The sequence below is a fragment of the Procambarus clarkii genome, chromosome 46 (assembly GCF_040958095.1).
Source record: "Procambarus clarkii isolate CNS0578487 chromosome 46, FALCON_Pclarkii_2.0, whole genome shotgun sequence".
Lineage (NCBI taxonomy): Eukaryota > Metazoa > Arthropoda > Malacostraca > Decapoda > Cambaridae > Procambarus > Procambarus clarkii.
In genome coordinates this window covers 29,367,368-29,386,946 of record NC_091195.1, presented here as the reverse complement: position 1 = coordinate 29,386,946, position 19,579 = coordinate 29,367,368, and the positions used below count along the sequence as shown (strand labels likewise).

The 19,579-nt window shown below is 42.9% G+C and overlaps 1 protein-coding gene across 1 annotated transcript in view; it reads left to right on the top strand.

The window, feature by feature from the left end:
- LOC138349731 (uncharacterized) overlaps window positions 1–18,719 on the top strand; it is a 66,604-nt gene extending 47,885 nt beyond the window's left edge. Inside the window, exon 5 of the mRNA XM_069301887.1 lies at window positions 16,254–18,719. The gene's annotated coding sequence lies outside the window, so the exon portion shown is untranslated. The remainder of the gene's footprint in view (window positions 1–16,253) is intronic.
- Window positions 18,720–19,579: the final 860 nt, after the last annotated feature.

Below are 19,579 nucleotides of genomic sequence, written 5' to 3'. Positions count from 1 at the left end.
TGATTTGTCCCTCCTTGGAGAGACGGTTTGGCATACATTACCAAACAGAAGGACATTATGCCATGCTTGAATGTTTTCCGGGGCATCATTGACCCTTTTCAGAAGATTACAGAGTTTGGCTGCTGCATTTGGGCGGGCTGCTTTTGGGATGTGTGGTAATGTTCTAGCAGACGTCGCTATGATCGCTTGGGTGAGGTTTTCAGATGAGATTAGGTTAATGGTAGTCTCTTCCCTAACTGTCAATGACAGCTGGCCATTGCTTCCTTTTGGAAGCTGGTGGGAACCACTGCATCTTACCTCGTTGACGGTGTGAAAGCGGATAACACCACCGTTGGAGTTTATGGCGGTGTTTTTGTTGCATACTCGGCAAAAACTTCTTTTAGGAGTAGTTGTTGGTACCTCAAGGCTTGTGGAGTCCTGCCCGACCGCTGGGACCCCTTCCATTTCAACTCGGTTGGGAGAGTTAAACTGTGCATTGTTCTATACAGGGGGGGCAAACACGCTGGGTCATGGCCAAGCAGCTGCCAGCAACTGGGTGTAGCGGCATCAACTGGGTGTAGCTGCATCAACTGGGTGTGGAGCCAGCAACTGGGTGTGGAGTCAGCAACTAGGTGTGTAGCCAGCAACTGGGTGTAGAGGCATCAACAGGGTGTGGAGCCAGCAACTGGGTGTAGAGGCATCAACTGGGTGTGGAGGCATCAACTGGGTGTGGAGGCATCAACTGGGTGTGGAGGCCGCGGCTGGGTGTGGAGGCCGTGGCTGGGTGTGGAGGCCGCGGCTGGGTGTGGAGGCCGCGGCTGGGTATGGAGGCATCAACTGGGTGTGGAGGCCGCGGCTGGGTGTGGAGGCCGCGGCTGGGTGTGGAGGCTGCAGCTGGGTGGGGAGGCATCAACTGGGTGCGGAGGCATCAACTGGGTGTAGAGGCATCAGCTGGGTGTGGAGGCCGCGGCTGGGTGTGGGGGCCGGTGGAGCGAGGGTCGGGTCAGCTCAGGTAGTGAGGTGCGGGGATGATGGGGTCGGTGTGGGGGGGAGGCGTAGTATCGACTGGGCTATACACCTGACACACAATATGCATTCGTATATATGTACACCAGGGTATGTATGACACTGGGAATATGGGGTTGGCACTTTGTTATATGTATGACACAATAAACTGGGGTTGACACTTTGTGGTGTGTATGGCACTGAGTATCGGAGTTGGAACTTTGAGATTTATATATCACTATGGCACTATGACACTATATATATATATATATATATATATTAGCTGTACGTGGCCACGCATTGCCGTGGCTCAGCATCGCATGTGCGTTGCTGAGTCACAGCAACCTCCCCCTGTCTCCCAGTCCTCCCCACTATTCCCACCTTCCCTCTGTCCCCTCGTCCTCCATCCATTCCTTATTCCTCTGTCCTCTCATCCTTCCAACTATTCCAAACTCCCCTATCCCCTCGTCTTCCCAACCATTCCTCACTCCCTCGTCCCTTTTTCCTCCCCATCATCCCCCACTCCAGCATCCTCTCGTCCTTCTAACCATTCCCCACTCCACCGTCCCCTCTTCCTCCCCACTATCTCCCACTCCCCAGTTTCCTCGTCCTCCCTACCATTCCCAACTCCCCCTGTCCCCTCGTCCTTCCCACCATTCCCCACTCCCTCGTGTGATGATCAAATGATCTGATGTTCCCATCAGAAAATTTGAAACATCAAATGATCTGGGGCTAGATTCACTAAGAAGTTATGCAAACACTTACGAAGCTGAACATCTTTTCTCAATCTTTGGCGGCTTTGTTTACAATTATTAAACAGTTAATGAGCTCCGAAGCACCAGGAGGCTGTGTATAACAATAACAACAGTTGATTGACAAGTTTTCATGCTTGTAAACTGTTTAATAAATGTAACCAAAGCCATCAAAGACTGAGGAGAGATGTACACGTTTATAAGTACTTGCGTAAGTGCTTCGTGAATCTGGCCCCAGATTTTCCTATCACTGAAATATAAGAAAAGCAGTTCAAAAAACGAAATGAAAAACAATGATAAAACAAAAAAAAATAACTATACGCACGAAATGAATGGTATGGTAAAGAACACACCTCAATTCCAACGTAATGTCACACAAAATAATTAAATCAAAATGAAAATAAAATCGAAATCTATGCAAATTCAATTTTTCAATGAAATCAGAAATAACATAACATAATTAGTATTGCATGTGTTGGTCTTAAGTGCAACAAATGGTGCTTTTTTCAAAAACGCATGTTTTTACCGTTTTTTTTTTTACCTATACCGTTTTACCGTTTTTACCTATATGGATGCCACAGGGGTGGCATCCATATAGTAGGTTTTAAAAACATGCGCATATTTGAAAGGAACGTTGTGTCAAAATTTCAAAGCCATCGTTGAAGAACTTTCGAAGATTACATAAATAAATAAATAAATAAATAAATGTTTATTTAGGTAAGGTACATACATGCATGAAATTTTTTACAAAGATTGGTGGACTTATAGATAGAGCTAGTACATACAATGCCTAAAGCCACTATTACGCAAAGCGTTTCGGGCATGAAAAACTTAAATGACTAAAGCTTAATACTAATTGAGGATAAAGAGTAAAATGAAAACAAGAAATGAAAACATAGCTGAAAAAGCAGCACAAATACAATTCTGTCGACTAACAGCGCTCTTTAAAAAAAACAGACATTGGTTGACAATAGAGGGGTAAGGTAGGTTACAGGGAATTTATTAGGTATAGCTTCGTTTTTATCTTAAACTGGTTGAGAGAGGTACAGTCTTGAACATGGTTGGGAAGGTCATTCCACATTCTGGGTCCCTTGATTTGTAGAACATTTCTAGTTTGATTAAGGGCCCATGGGACCCGAAAATCCGATGAAAAATGGAATATTTACGAAAAATTACGAAAAATACTACAACGTTCTGGCAACACTGTGGTCCAAACCGTTTAATGATATCTTGAAAAATAACGTAATTAGAGTCAAATTTCCTGCTGCAACTTTCGTGAATCTGGTCCTCGCGCCGTGAGTACGCCGCGGGGTATTGTATCTTACGTTGTAGATGTCTTATTTTTCGTAATAGCGTTGAAAATAACATGTTATGCATAAAATGAATATAAACTAACACATATGGCAACACAACATATGGTCTGACACGAGGGTGGTGCAGTCAGTGACTGCGTGTCTCTCATGGAGAGAGGATGTATGCTGACGCGCTCACACAATATCTCCCAGAACATGCTATTTTTGCTATTTTTAGCTATTTGTACTGCAATATGACTTACCAAACGAACAAGAGAGAAGCATTGACAGCTAGATGCATGCGAGCTCTCCATACGAGCTGGCCGCAATGCGTAAATCACCAGTCACGAGTGACCGCAGGTTGAGTAAACTTTGAGAGCGCGCTACGCAACTCCAACTTTTACAACTAGATAAAATTTCACAGCCTTTATTTATTATTCAATTTACATGAAACGTGCACATTATATGTAGAGTTTACGCCTCTATAAACGCATGTCATTATTCTTATCTACGTAGATTTATTGATTTTATAAATAATGATACACCTCATTTTGTTGCATACGTTTTTGGGAAACTTTTATAAAATCTGTATTATTGCACTAAATACATCTGGGATAATAATGTGACATGCAAATCTTTATTATATAGTAAGGTCATAGCTGAGTGTCGTATAAATGATTTTGGTTCACAATTGTGGGCTGTGAAATTTTTTGAACATGGTTGAAAAATTCGTCTTTTTTTTTTTTTTTTTTTTTTTCTCCGTCTCTATTTAGGCTGAGATGCTGAAACTTGGCCTAGGTGCAGCACCTTTCACATGTATCAGGATAATAAATTATGAATACCCTACAACAATTTTTTAAATCCTGGTCCCATGGCCCCTAAGTCGTACTCTAGGAACATCAAAACTGTATTTACTCCTGGTGTGGTGCTCATGGGTTCTGTTACAACCTTCAGTGAAGCTTTTGAGGTCAGGATTGGCATTACAGTTTAGCGTTTTATATATGTATAATACACATGGGAGAATGTGCAGCGACTTAATGTCTAACATATTCAGAGATTTGAGTAGGGGTACCGAGTGATGTCTGGGGCCAGAGTTGGATATTGTCCTAATAGCAGCTTTGTGTTGAGTTATTAGAGGACGTAAATGATTTTGGGTAGTAGAGCCCCAAGCACAAATACCATAGTTGAGATATGGATAGATAAGGGAGTAATAGAGAGTCACCAGGGCAGGGCGTGGTGCATAATATCTGATCTTAGAAAGAATGCCCACAGTTTTTGAAACTTTTTTTGATATATTTAGAAAGTGTCCCTGGAAATTCAGCTTGTGGTCAATGAGAATGCCAAGGAATTTGCCATCTAATTTGTTACAAATTTGGGTATTGTTTATTTTGAGATTTATTTGATTAGAGGATTTATTGCCAAACAGAATATAGAAAGTTTTGTCAATGTTAAGGGTGAGTTTGTTGGCAGTTAGCCAAAGATGGACTTTATTTAGCTCAGTATTTACTGTGGCATTTAGAGCAAGGGGGGTCAGGACTGGAGTAAATGAAGGTTGTGTCGTCAGCAAATAGAATTGGTTTGAGGTGTTGGGAGGCATTAGGAAGGTCATTAATGTAGATGAGAAAGAGGAGAGGGCCAAGTATGCTGCCCTGAGGAACACCAATGTTGATGGGTAGGGTGGGAGAAATTGTATTATTCACAGAAACATACTGGAGCCTGTCAGTAAAGTAGGATTTGAGGTATTGCAGGGAGTGTCCTCTGACTCGATAATGATGTAATTTAAGAAGAAGGTTTTGGTGGTTGACAGTGTCAAAAGCTTTACGCAGGTCCACAAATAACCCAACAGGGAACTCATTTTTATCAAGAGCTATATGAATCGAGTTAAGCATACTAATAAGTGCATCGTTAGTGCTTTTTTTGGGTCTGAAGCCATATTGGCAAGGGCTAAGTATATTGTGTTTGGCTAGATACGAGTAGAGCTGCTTATAGATTAGTTTTTCAAAATTTTTTGACAAGTTTGGCAGGATTGATATAGGTCTGTAGTTGTTAACATCTGTGAGATCACCACATTTGTGGACAGGCGTTACTCTCGCTTTTTTTTAGAATATCTGGAAAAGTTTGGAGTTCAAGTGACTTGTTGAAGAGCAAAGCAATAGCAGGGGCTAAAGATCTGGAGGCTTTTTTGTAAATTAAAGTTGGTATCTCCTCAAGGGCACTAGACTTGGTTTTAAGGGAAAGGATTATCTCATTGACGTCAGTGGAATTAATAGGCTCTCTAGAGTGGAGTACTGCTGCACAATGACAGCCCCTTTCAAAGCTGGAGAAATTGCTGACCTGGAGAGCGTGCAGAGATCCTTTACTGCTAGAATCCACTCAGTAAATCACCTAAACTATTGGGACCGACTAAAGAGCCTAAATCTGTACTCCCTTGAGCGCAGGCGGGAGAGATACATAATAATTTACACGTGGAAAATATTAGAGGCGCTGGTCCCAAACCTGCACACAGAAATAACATCACATGAGACCAGAAGACATGGCAGGATGTGCAGAATACCCCCGTTGAAAAGCGGAGGTGCAACAGGTACTCTGAGAGAGAACTCTATCAACATCAGAGGCCCGAGACTGTTCAACTCGCTTCCGCTACACATAAGAGGCATAACTGGCAATCCCCTCACAGTGTTCAAGAGAGAACTGGATAAGCACCTCCAAAGGATACCTGATCAACCAGGCTGTGACTCATAGGTCAGGCTGCGAGCAGCCGCGTCCAACAGCCTGGTTGATCAGTCCAGCAACCAGGAGGCCTGGTCGACGACCGGGCCGCGGGGACGCTAAGTCCCGGAAGCACCTCAAGGTAACCTCAAGGTAAGGTAGATGATGAGTTACAAACATAATGTTGGATGTATAGATAGAGCTAGTACATACAATACCTAAAGCAACTAATACACATAGCGTTTCGGGCAAAGTGTGGGAGAAAAAAAAAGACACAGACTAAATCTTAATAGTAATTGAGATTAAAGTATAAATTGTGTTAAAAAAAGGAATAATAAAACATAAAAGAAAGACAAGAGAGGAAGGTTTGGAGGAAAATGAAGGTCAAAACAACGAAAATGGGACAGAATATGGTATTTCCAGGTGGTGTCATAAGCTTTTTCCCGGTGAAAAAGGACGGCAGCAACGAAGGTCTTCGCACCAAAAGAAGTACGATTATAGACCTCCAAGTTCACCAAGACATCAATCGTGCTGTGGCACTTGCGAAAACCAAATTGAGGAGGAGAGAGGTGGTGATAAGTGTTCTAAAAACCACATCAGACAAACGTTACCCATACGTTCAAAGAGTGTGCAAACACAACTCGTGAGGGTAATAGGGCAGAAGTCCCTAGGGGATGTCCCGTAAACCCCAGTTTCCGAATAGGGTGTACAACGGCATCGCGCCAGTCCTCAAGGACTAACGATAACTCCCAGACCTGGTTATACAGATTAGTAAATACTGAGACGTACATGGAGGGAAATGGCGAAGCATCTCATAATGTCATCTGAGCCTGCTGTCGTAGAACCGGAAAAGGGCCAGGGCAAACTGAACTTCAGAGAGAGAGAAGGGATAATTATTGGGAAGTCAGAGATGAGTGCGGAAATTTAAGGAACGAGATTCGAGAATGGGCTTACAAAGAAGGAAGGATTGAGGAAGATGAGAACCGGAGCTAACAGCCGAAAAGTGGGAACTCAGTTCGGTCGCGATCTTCACTGGGTCCGCGACAAGCGTACCACGGAGGTGAAGGACCTGCGAGACGCCTGGAACGAACTTCCCTGCTATCTTGCGGATTTTCTTCTAGATCTGCGGCAGAGGAGTATCGGACATAATGGTGGAAACATAATATTTCCAGCTCTCATGTGTAGCTGTATGGATGGTCCTACAGGCCATCGCACTTGCTTTCCGAAACAAAATAAAAGAATCAGCTGTCTGCCAGGGTCGGTGTTTCTTTCAGGCTGCACACTTACAGCCGACAGCCCAAGCACAGTCAGCATTCCACTAGGGAATGCACTTCTGCGTGCCCCTGGTGCTACATAGCCTTCCCAGTTTAGTGCCTTCTTATGATAATTACTTACTTTCGAGTGCCCCGGGAGGTAGAGCGAGGAATAGAACAGAGGGCAGCGTCAAAGATGGTGTCATGAAAAAGAGGAGGGTGCGAGGGAGAGGCAGAGTGGAGAGGTCGGAGCGAGTAGCACAGAGGGTGAATAGGTTCCAGTCAGCCTTGGCAAACTGCCACCTAGGGAAGGAGAGAGGAGGGTGAAAAGAGAACAAGGTAACAAGGATGAGGAAATGGTCACTGTTATGGAGGTTGTCAAGTACCCGCCACGTGAGATCTAAGTCAAGAGACGACAAGCAGAGAGAAAGATAAAGACAGGAAAGGGTGCGGGTTTGAGAGTCCCCATGAGTGGGCTCACCAGAATTCAGAAGAGACAAGGAAGAAGAGAGGACGAACGGTTCGAGAAGGTGGCCTCTGGTGTTTGTCAGAACATCACCCCAGAGGGTATTTCGACAGTTGAAATCACCCAACAGGAGCACAGGCTCCGGCAAGGAATCCAGGAGGTGTTTAAGATTGGAAAGAGAAAGCGGGACATTACGGGAGGGGGGGGGGAGAGATAAATGGAACAGACCATATACCATTTACTCACAAAGACACGGGCTGCAGAACGGTGGATAGGTGATTGAAAAAGTAGGGGGACAAAGGGAATATCAGTACGAATCAAGAGAGCAGTATAATTATGGGCCCCAGCAAAAGCTTGTGGGGGGGGGGGGGGGAGGAGAGAAAGGAATAACTATGAAAGTGACCAGGACGAGCACCAAGCATTGACTCCTGGAGACATACACAAAGTAGTGAAAACTGTGTAATCATGAGTTGGAGTTCATGGAAGTTTGCATAAAATTCACAAATACTCCATTGAAGAATAGACATTGTCAAAAAGAGAAAGGACAGCAACAGAGAACAATGAAGAAACAAAAGTATAAGAACACCTCAGCATATTAAATAAGTTCAGGATCAGCCTCAGGGTCAGCAAAATCAGGGATGGAGTGAAGGGAGAGGAAGGACAGACCAGAGGCGGACGGATGGGGTCCAGAGGAGGAGGAGGAGACAACCGAGAGGGGCGGTCAGGGACAGCAGGAGGGGTGGGCAGAAACCGGGGACCGCACCTCAGCAAGGGCAGCAACCGAGAAGGAATTGGGGGTGAAAGAAACCTCCGTAGCTGGGACAGGGGACCCGACCAACGAAATTGGAGGGGAAGAAGCGGTAGCGTCAGAGGCAGGGGCGAGGAAGAAAGTAATGTCTTTTTACCCACCGGGGAGGAGGAAGGAAAGGAGCCAGGCTTACGTTTCTGACTCAAAGAGACAGGCGTTCCAGCAACAATGTACTGGGCGACAAACTCGCCCAGTACAGGTGTCTCAACAGGTGTCAAGAATTGTCTCAACAGGTGAAGAAGGGGAGCGAACAACATGAAGATCGCTGGGAGGATGACAGACAGCCTGGACAGACAGGCAGCGTGGAGGGCCAAGAGATTGGGGGGAGAGTTGGGAAGAAGGATCGGGGGGAGATGGGAAAGAAGAGACAGGAGACATGGCAGGCTGGGTAGGAAGAGGGGGAAACACCAGATGGAGAACCAGGAGGGGGACCCGTCGGGACATAACGTAAAGAAACAGGGGAGGAGGCAGTGGGCATGTCTGGGTTTGAGGCCTGGAAACGGTTGTGAGACTGAGTAAGGTGGAAAGGACGAGGAGAGGTAGAACGCAACACGCCAGCATAAGATAGGCCAGTGATAGGGTTGACATGGCGGACTTGGTGTCTCGCTTCATGAAAAGACAAACAATCCCGGTGTTTCAAGTTGTGGACGGCTTCCTCAAGTTTGCAGTGTTTACATGCGCAGGAAAAGGTAGGGTCGGCCTCACCGCAATTGAGGCAGCGAGCCTGGGGAGAAGAGCACTCTGTCTTAGAGTAATCTTCATCCCCACACATGGGGCATAGGGTCACAGTACTTGTGCATTTGAGGGCTCCATGCCCAAACTTCCAGCACTTACAGTATTGCAAAGTCTAGGAGAGGGGAATGTACTCCTGAACGGAGTATCTGGCACCAGCAAGAATTAGAGAGGGAGGAAGGGTCCTACTATCGAAGGTGATTTTCACAACTTTATTTATTTATTTATATATATACAAGAAGGTACATTGGGGGTTAACAGAGGACATAGAGTTTAAGTTGCAATTACATTCTTTTAAAGCCACTAGCACGCATAGCGTTTCGGGCAAGTCCTTAAAGTAACAGATAATTTTTATATAATTAACAGTAAAATTGACAAAAAAAATACAGGTACTTTACAGCTTTACTTTACAAGTATAGATGATTTTAAGTAGAATAATTACAGTAAAAATTAGAAAAAAATGTTTACAGGTTCATTGCAAGAAATTTTGACACAAACGGGCTGATGGCAACACCCACGAGGGGGTCGCGTGAATGTGTCCACCTGGAGGGCAGAATGGCCTTGGGCTTTGAGGATATGCTTTATATCATCGTGGCAGTCTTTTAGGTCCCCTAACACCAGTTACAACATGGTACGGGAGGAGAACAGTGCCAACACTGGCATTTAACCGAGCGTTTTTGGAGACCTGAACAGGGGTCTCCCCAATGCAGGACAATGCGGCTAACCGGGTAGCTGCATCCTGAGGAGCAGCGACAACACGTGTACCAAGACGGGTGGGGTTAAAAATTAACAGAGGCATCTACTGTATCTACAAGGATGGGGATATACCGTCAACTGATTTAGAAATGGCAAATGAATTTAATAGTTTCTTTTCATCGGTTGGTGCTAATCTTGCCTGACTCAGACACATATTAACACATATCTCTCAGGCAGCTATCCAAACTCTCTTCTCCTTTCACCAATCAGTCCGGCAGATGTTGTGTCCATCATACACTCTCTAAAAACCAAGGCAGGGAACACCAGTGAAATTCCGTCCATTGTATACAAGAGAGCCTCCCATGCCCTTACCCCACCCATAGCCCTACTGTTCAACAACTCTATAGAGTGTCACACCTTCCCTGATATCCTCAAAAAAGCAAGAGTAACACCAGTCCATAAAGGAGGCAATCCGGCGGACATAAACAATTATAGACCAATATCAAATCTACCCATTCTATCAAAATTATTTGAAAAATTATTTACAAACAGCTCTATTCCTACCTCGTAAAATTCGACATACTCAACTCCTGCCTGTGGGAACCGACCTGTGAGATTTATATTTATTTAATATATATGAATTTATATAGAACTTATATTTACGTTAATTTATATACTTCGATAGCAATTTGTATGATAATAAGTGGACTGTATTTCTGCAATAATCTCATAATCTCACAAATCGATCCTCTACACATTAGGAGGGGTTTATATTAAATTTATATATATGCAGCCAATCAAACTACAGTATTAACTACACATTGAAGAGGTTCCTTATCTTATTGTACAGCAGGCCTTAGTCCACCAGGTATATCCAGGATGTAGACACCAAATTATCCTCTTTGAGGTAGCTTCCATCACCCAGTAACTGGTACACAAAGCATGCTTCCTCGTCTTGACCTGTCAAAAGGGCGCTAGCTGTAAAGCCAGAATCCTAATATATGACAGCAATATCAGAGAAAACACTGTACAAGGAACCATATAGACCTGGCTTAATTACCTTTAGTATGAGGCGATCTCGTGATCTAACCTGCTCATCCTATCTAATGACATTAATGGCCATAAATGATAGATAAATAGGTTTCGGCAGAACACTTAACTTGTATTTGTTGACAGCGTGTTGATGATGGTACACCTTTGGTTTCCATAACACTTTGTCCAAGTAAAATTAACAGGAGCCAAATTTGCTCCCGTGAGCCTCTGGTCTAAGTAAAATAACAATGGCTGACCACTCCCTCACAACTGACGCTACTGGCCTACATTGTCCAGATGACAGTAAGTGATAGAAGGGTCACATTTTCTCTATTTTAATTCTGATAATTAAGTTAATTTATATGAGATGTTTTTATGATGGTAAAGTCCAAAGACTAATGTATTTAAGAAAAATTCCCACCATAATAGGTGGTGAATTTATAATAGTATGTGGTAATGATATCCCGTTTTCTATAGATGGGAATTCCACTACAAGTTACGTTTTCTATGGGTTAACTTGTGTATACAATACAGCAATATTTTCTGTCTGTATGATATTATTAAATAGTGTCGGATTTTCCGACACTGCCAGTTTGGCTTCCGGTCCCAAAAGAGCACCAACGATGCAATCATTAGTCTCCTTGACGTAATCTACTCAGCCCTTGACAAAAATGAGTGTCCTATTGGACTCTTCATTGACCTAAGAAAAGCCTTTGATACTGTTAATCACAACTACCTCCTACTTAAACTCCAGCATTATGGAATCCGAGGCCTTGCCCTTGACTACATCCGATCCTATCTTAGTGACAGACACCAATATGTAACCATCAATGATACAACTTCTTCCACTCTACCAATTACCGTTGGAGTGCCGCAGGGCAGTATCTTAGGACCTCTTCTTTTTCTTATATATATACACGATCTGCCTAATGTCTCTAATATTCTCAAACCTATATTGTTTGCTGACGATACTACCCTTATCTATTCAGACCTCAACCCACACTAAATAATGTTGTGAATAATGAATTAAAAAAAAGTCCACTTATGGATGTCAACGAACAAACTAACATTAAACATCGAAAAGACTTACTACATCTTATTTGGAAGCAAATCATCAAATGCAATTCAGCTACAGATAGACAACATTAACATCAGTAATAAAAATGATGGCAAGTTTCGTGGCCTATTCCTAGACAAGACTACTGAACTTCAGCACCCACATTCAACACATAACTAAGAAAGTCCCTAAGACAGTTGGTATACTCTCCAAAATCAGATATTATGTTGCCCGAAACGCTGCGCGTACTAGTGGCTTTACAAGACTGTAATTACCGTATTATGTATCCTCACATTCCCAATGTACATTCTTGTATATGCATAAATAAATAAATAAAATAAATAAATGTTCTTAACTCTGCTCTCCTCTCACTATATTATGCACTAATCTACCCCTATCTTAATTATGGTATCTGTGCATGGGGGTCTACCACTGCAAACCACCTTAAGCCCATCATCACGCAGCAAAAATCTGCTATCAGAATAATAACTAACTCTGCTTTCAGACATCACTCAGCTCCCTTGTTTAAATCCCTTAACTTGCTAAATATTAACTCCCTCCACACTTTCTCTTGTGTCAACTACATTTACAAAACCCTGTTCTTAAATGCAAACCATGCTCTGAAACTCTCCCTGGACGGATGTAATAGGACCCATTATCACCACACCAGAAATAAATATCTCTTTGATATCCCCAGGGTCAAGCTTAATCTTGTAAACACTCTATGCAAATTAAGGGACCTAGTCTATGGAACTCACTCCCTAGTGAATTGAAAATTACCAAAGAGATGAGATCCATCCACCCTGGCAGCCGCCCACCAAACCCCCTCACGACGCCCATCCTTCGAATTGACAGTACGTTTTAATACTAAGTGTAATAAGTGCATTTCCTGACTGTTAGACATAGTACATAATTGCACTTATGGGGCTTGGAGATGAGATCCATTCATTCCATCTCATCTCACTCACCCAAAAATTTAAAAAATTTAAACTAATAGTGAATTAAATTACCAATCAAGCTGTCAATGTAATCAATCAGAGCTTTAATATAACAATGTGCTTTAATACACTTACTAAGCTCTCTCATCTCATTTTTCTCTTGCAATATATTTGTTATCATTTATCAATTCTGATAGAAATTACCTACTTAATATTATCTGTTAGATTAAGGACCTGCCCGAAATGCTGAGCATACTAATGGCTTTACAAGATTGTAAATACTGTACTATTCAATGTATTCTCACAAACCCAATGTACCTTCTTGTATATATATAAATAAATAAATAAATAAATAAATAAATAAATAAAAACTGTAAAACTTTTGCCTTATTTAAAAACAAAACCAAAAAGTACCTAATTTCATCTTCTTAGTTTCCTACACTGAGCTTTAAATTTGCTCTGTACCTAGTGTTACCCAATCTCCTAATTTTTATGTATTTAACCCTAACAACCTTATTGTGTTCATTGCTGTCTTCTTTTATGTGCTAGCTATATGCTGTATTGTGCCTACCAATTTTTGTCAACTACCATTCAAGCTGTCATTGCAATCAATCTTAGCTACCTATGTGCTCTAGCTATGTGCTGTACCTACAATTTTCTCTCATCTTTTTTTTTCTTGCCATGTATCTGTTATCATTTTTTTTATAAATTTTGCAAGTATTTACCTACTTAAAATTTTCTTAGATTAAGGACCTGCCCGAAACGCTGCGCGTACTAGTGGCTTTACAAGGCCTTAATTACCATTTTATGTATCCTCAAATTCCCAATGTACCTTCTTGTATATGCATAAATAAATAAATAAATAAATAAATATGATAAAGTCAGGGAGCGAATTTTAAGGGCATATGAAATTACTCCTGAAGCTCACCGCTAAGCTTATCGCAACCGTAGGCCTACTCACAACCAGCCGCTCACTGAATTTGCTAATGATCAAATTAGATTGTTTGATAAATGGATTCACTCGGCTAAAGCCGAAACATACGAGGCACTAAGGAATGTAGTTTTAATCGAACACTTTATAGATAATATGCTAGAGAATGTTGCACAATTTATTAGAGATAGGATAGAGGTAGATTCTAAAATAGGGGATTTGGCCAAGATGGCAGAAAACTACCACTTGGTGGGGAAAAGGCCCAATAAAAATAATTATACCTCACAGAGTAGCAAAACTTATACCCACAGCCAGTCCAGACCAGCTCATTCTAACCCTTTAACTACTGCACCTTCTGTTTCAGACATAACCCTGTTAAATTGTCTAGCCCCACGACACCTAAGAGTGAACCGAAGGGTAATTCTGTTAGTAATGTCTCTTTTCCCCGACGTATCTGTGGTCACTGTAAACGTCCAAACCACATTACTAGCCGTTGTTAGCAACTGTACCCGGAAAAAGACCCAATGCTCTAGTTGTGACACAGGGCTTGAGGCCTTCGGAAGAGTTAGGGAGTAAGACCTCCAACCCGCAGTGGTTGGACTTGCTTACCCCATTCTTATCGAAAGGGAGGCTACTTTTGTCTGAGGGTTCTTCCTGGAAGGACGTGGTGATCTTCCGAGACACCGGTGCCATCCAGACTTTAATTTTAGAGAGTGCTTTGCAAGGTGCCAACACTCTCGACACTGGAGAGGTGGTACTGGTCGAGGGTGTCACTAGTGATACTCGAGCAGTACCCCTCCATAAGGTTACCCTGGAATCTGATTTCCACAAGGGTGTTTGTACAGTCGGAGTCACTTCGTACCTACCTTTCCCTAATGTTGATGTAATAGTTGGTAATGACTTAGCAGGGGATAAGGTAGGGGACTCCAGACTACCTATTATGTTGCCTACCCCTAAGGTTTGCCTGATCCACCTGCCGCAGAGGATAATGTTGTGTACCTTGCGTGCGCGATGACCAGGTCTATGAAATTTAAATGTAAGGGCAGCCCTGTGCTTGCCAAGGTGGTAAATCCCGAGGACACGAGGAACTTTAAGAGTGGTGAAAGCCAAGTGGACCTTGTGGACACATTCATGGCCCGACTCGATGACGTGGCCAAGGACATTGTGGAGAGCCTGCCACCGCCGCCTACCGAGAGTAGTGGGGAGGTGGAGGAGAATGCTGTTGAGCCTCTTCCAATGACATCTGACCAAGGCCTGGACGCCTCCTTGAGTGAGTTACAGAAAGCTGACCCCAGTCTTGCAGAATGTCATGAGTTAGCCATTTTTGGGGAGGAAATTGTAGAAGCAGCAACTGGGTACTATTACAATGATCTGATTTTGATGAGAAAATGTAGACCACAGAGTGCTCCCTTGTCAAATGAGTGGGAGGTAGTCCACCAGGTTATGTTGCCGACCTGCTATAGAGAAAGAGTTTTGGCAGCTGCTCATGATGATCCTATGGGGGGACATCAAGGTATTAATATTGCATATCACAAAATCTTAAAGTATTTTTTCTGGCCCAAGCTGAAAAGCGATGTGGCAAAATTTTGTAATGCATGTATTGCTTGTCAACTTGTTGGGAAACCAAACCAGACTCCACCTAAAGCTCCTCTAAGGCCTATTGCCGTGCCAGAGGAACCATTTTCTCATGTGGTATTGGACTCTGTTGGTCCATTACCTAGAACTAAGTCTGGTAATATTTACCTAATCACGATGATGTGTTTCACGACTCGTTACCCAGAGGCTTTTGCTGTAAGGAACATCTGAGCAAAGACGGTTGTTGCTCGTATGTTGCATTTTTTTTCCACTTTTGGACTGCCTCGGGTCGTGCAAACTGACAATGGTACTAACTTTAAGTCCGATATTTTTGAACAATTTTGTAAGGACCATGGAATAACTCATAAGGTTTCCAGCCCATACCATCCGCAGAGTCAGGGGGTAATTGAACGTTTCCATCTAACTCTGAAGCAGATGTTGAAGACATCGTGCGAGAGTTCCCACACCTTCTGGGAGGAGAATTTGTCGTGTTTTGTTTGCGGCCAGCGAGGGGTTACAAAGTTCACTGGGTTGTTCTCCTTTTGAGTTAGTCTTTGGCCATAAAGTTCGTGGACCCTTGCAAATGTTACAGGAGAATCTGTTAGGGAACGTAACGTTAACCGAAGGTTCGGATTTCTTTGCGCAACACCACCAGAGACTCAAGGACTGCAAGGCGGCGGCACTAAAGTATCTTGGGAAGGCCCAAGAAAAAATGAAAGAATGAAACGATGCTAAAGCTATGTTGCGGGTATTTCAGCCTGGCGACCATCCTGGTATTAAAGCCTCGACTAGGGAACACTATGTCCCACAAGTATGAAGGCCCCTACATTGTGACAGAAAAGACTGGGGACCTCACGTACAAAGTGAGGCACCCTGACAAGCGTAACCAGGTAATGCTCGTACACGTGAATCGGCTGAAGAAGTTCCAGAGCCCCAGGCCCCATTGTACTAACCAATGTTTCCATTTCCAGTGAGGGAGGGGATGATTGTTCTGGGGACCCAACTAATCTCATTCTAAATAATTCTAGTTCTGTGAATGCTGTGGAGGAGGGACTGTCCCATTTGCAGATGGCTCAACGTGAAGAGGTGCAGTCGTTGCTTGATGAATTTTCCAGTCTGTTCGGGAAGGTCCCGACCCAGACTGATGCCATTTGCCATGATGTCAAGTTGACGGACTACACCCCCATTCGCCTTCAACCCTACTGGATGAGTCCAGAAAAGAAGGCCATCATACGGAAAGAGGTAGAATTCCTGCTCCAGCACGGCCTCATCCGGCCGAGCCAGGGCTCTTGGTGCTCGCCCTGCCTTTTCGTCCCCAAACCAGACGGCTATTGGCGATTGTGCACCGACTATCGGCAGCTCAACAAGGTGACCATTGTGGATGCCTACCCGCTTCCCCTCCTCGAGGACTGCATCGACGAGCTGGGAAACGCCAAGTCGAAATACAATCTCTCGAGGGGGGTATTATCAAATCCCGCTCACTGAACGTGCTAAACAACTAACTGCGTTCGTGACACCCGAGGGTGTATTTGAATATCAAGTATTACCGTTTGGCTTGCATAATGCCCCTGCCACGTTCCAGAGGCTAATGAACTCTTTGCTCGCTAATGTGCCAAATTGTTGGGCGTATTTGGATGATATTGTACTCATTGATAGTAACTGGGATGACTACATAGTTAGGTTAAGCCAGTTGTTTACAGTTTTGAAAAATGCAAATCTGACCTTAAATGCAAAAAAAGTGTCATTTTGGCCATGGCACAGTGACGTACCTTGGTTATGAAGTGGGCCAAGGAAAAGTGTTACCTCGGCAAGATAAAATCAGTGCCATTCTGGAGTATCCGGTGCTAAAGTCTAAAAAGGACATTCAAAGATTTATCGGTATGTGTGCGTACTATCGACGCTTTTGTCAGAACTTTTCCAGTGTTGCCAATCCTCTCACAGACTTGTTGCGGAAAGCCGTTAAATTTAAGTGGTCATCAGACTGTGCAGAAGCATTTAAAAATTTGAAATTGACCTTAGCTTCCGCCCCAGTGCTCGCTAGTCCAAGGTTCGACAGACCATTGAAAATTCATGTTGATGCGTCTGACTCGGGTGCTGGTGCAGTGTTGTTGCAAACTGGGGATGATCAAGTGGAACACCCAGTATATTATTACTCTGTGAAATTTGACAAGGCGCAACGCAATTATTCAGTGGTAGAAAAAGAGGCGTTGGCGCTAGTGTTTACATGTAAAAAGTTCGAAGTTTACCTCACAGATAATATAGTGGAAGTGTACACGGAACATAACCCACTAGTCTTCCTGAATCACATGAAGGGGAAGAATAAACACATCCTCAGGTGAGCATTGTACCTACAGGACTTCAATCTTTCCATTACCCACCTACCGGGCCGGCTCAACGTGATAGCCGACGCTCTGTTCTGGTTGCCTTAATAACATTCATCTGGGCCACATAGGAAGCCATTTACCAACTGTCATGCTTTAGTTATTTTTTTTTTTGTAGGTTCTCCTGTGACATTAAATATTCCGTGTCCAATTTATTTACTTCCCTGTTTTTTTGTGTATGTGTTTTTTTCTTTTCAGAGAATTCCTTTGTACTTTTCTTGCAGAGAAATTGTTGTTTTTGATTGATTTTTTTTTCATAAATTTTCCTTTTTATTCTCTGTATACTCTTACAAAAAAAAATATGACTTCTATTCTAGTAGTCACATTTTTTTTTCTCTCTGAAGAGGGGAGGGGTGTTACGACTCTGGGTTCCTCAGTGGAAACCAGAGGTCAAAATTGAGGTAAATAAACTACCTTATAGTATTGGAACGCATGGCGAGGTGCATTTGTCGTATCTTCCCTGCCAGACGTAAGACGATTGTTGTTTCTCACAGAGCATGTAATACTGAGCTTGGGGTTGATTATTAAATAATAAAATAGGCACAACCATGTTTACTAATACTTTCTAATCATTTGTAAAGTAAACCTGAGTAAACTTGGGATAGGAATGCTGTACGATTAGTTGAGTAGTCTGCTGGCAGCGAGTGAACTGAGGGAGGAGAGTGGAGACGCTTGGCCTTCTCTGACTGGCGGTCATGGGGGGTCAAGACCTTGCTGAGCTGCTCTGCACTCCTCTACCTTTCCTCTTACTTATTTCCCTTACCTTAAGTTCCTGTACCATTAAGTTAAGTCCTATGTTTTTTAAGTGTGCCTCCTCTGGGTTTGTAAGATTGGTGGAGACCTTGGGGTAGTATTTGCCAGTGTTTTGGGTACCCATTAGTGTTGTGTTGTGTTAAGGTACCACGTGGGCTCACTACCCCCCTAAGCTGCCCAAGCTTCAAGTGCTTCCCTAGTAGAACTTTACCCTAGCTTGTGTTCAGTGTAAACCTTGTATCCTGCCTATGTGGACCAAGACTTTTAACGTAAGATATTGTGGTAAAGTGATTATTATTATTGTTATTGGTGTGAATGTATATGGGGGGTTGTTAAGGGGTTAATAAATAAGTAAGTTAGTTAAAGGAGTATCCATTCTTCCTGTGTAGGAGATCTTGATCAACCTCTAGACTGACATTAACTTGTAGCCAATTAATATTCACTGTGGATATTTTATTTTGGGGGCCGGGCCTTTTAGATCTCCCATATTTGATAACTCTTAATGCTAACTACTGCCCCTACATCCATTTATACTAGATCCCCCATAGTACAGCCCACAATTTTTAACAACATACAATACCTAAAGTCACTAATACGCATAGCGTTTCGGGCAAGGTGTGGGGTGGAAAAAAAAGATACTTAGACTAAAACTTAATAGTAAATGAGATTATAGTATAAATTGTGTTGAAAAAAAAGAATAAAAAAAATGGGAGGGGGGGGGCATGGCAGAAATCAGCAATTGTACAAGTTGGTCAAACAAACGGCATTGTTTAATATAGAAACACATTGGTTGACATTTAGGGGGTAGGGAAGGATTACATAGAGTTAATTAGGTAGTACTTAGTTTTACTCTTAAACTGGTTGAGAGAGGTACAGCCTTTGATATGATTGGGGAGGTTATTCCACATTCTGGGTTCCTTGATTTGTAGAGTACTTCTAGCTTGGTTAAGTCGCACTCTTGAAATATCAAATAGGTATTTGTTTCTGGTGTGGTGCCTATGGGTTGTGTTACAACCTTCTAGGAAGCTTTTAAGGTCAGGATTGATATTACAGTTCAGAGTTTTAAATATATATAGAGTACACATGAGAGGATGTGCAGTGACTTAATACCTAACATATTCAAGGATTTGAGTAAGGGTGCCGAGTACTGTCTGGGGCCAGAGTTAGATATTGCTCTAATTGCAGCTTTGTGTTGAGTAATTAGAGGACATAAATGATTT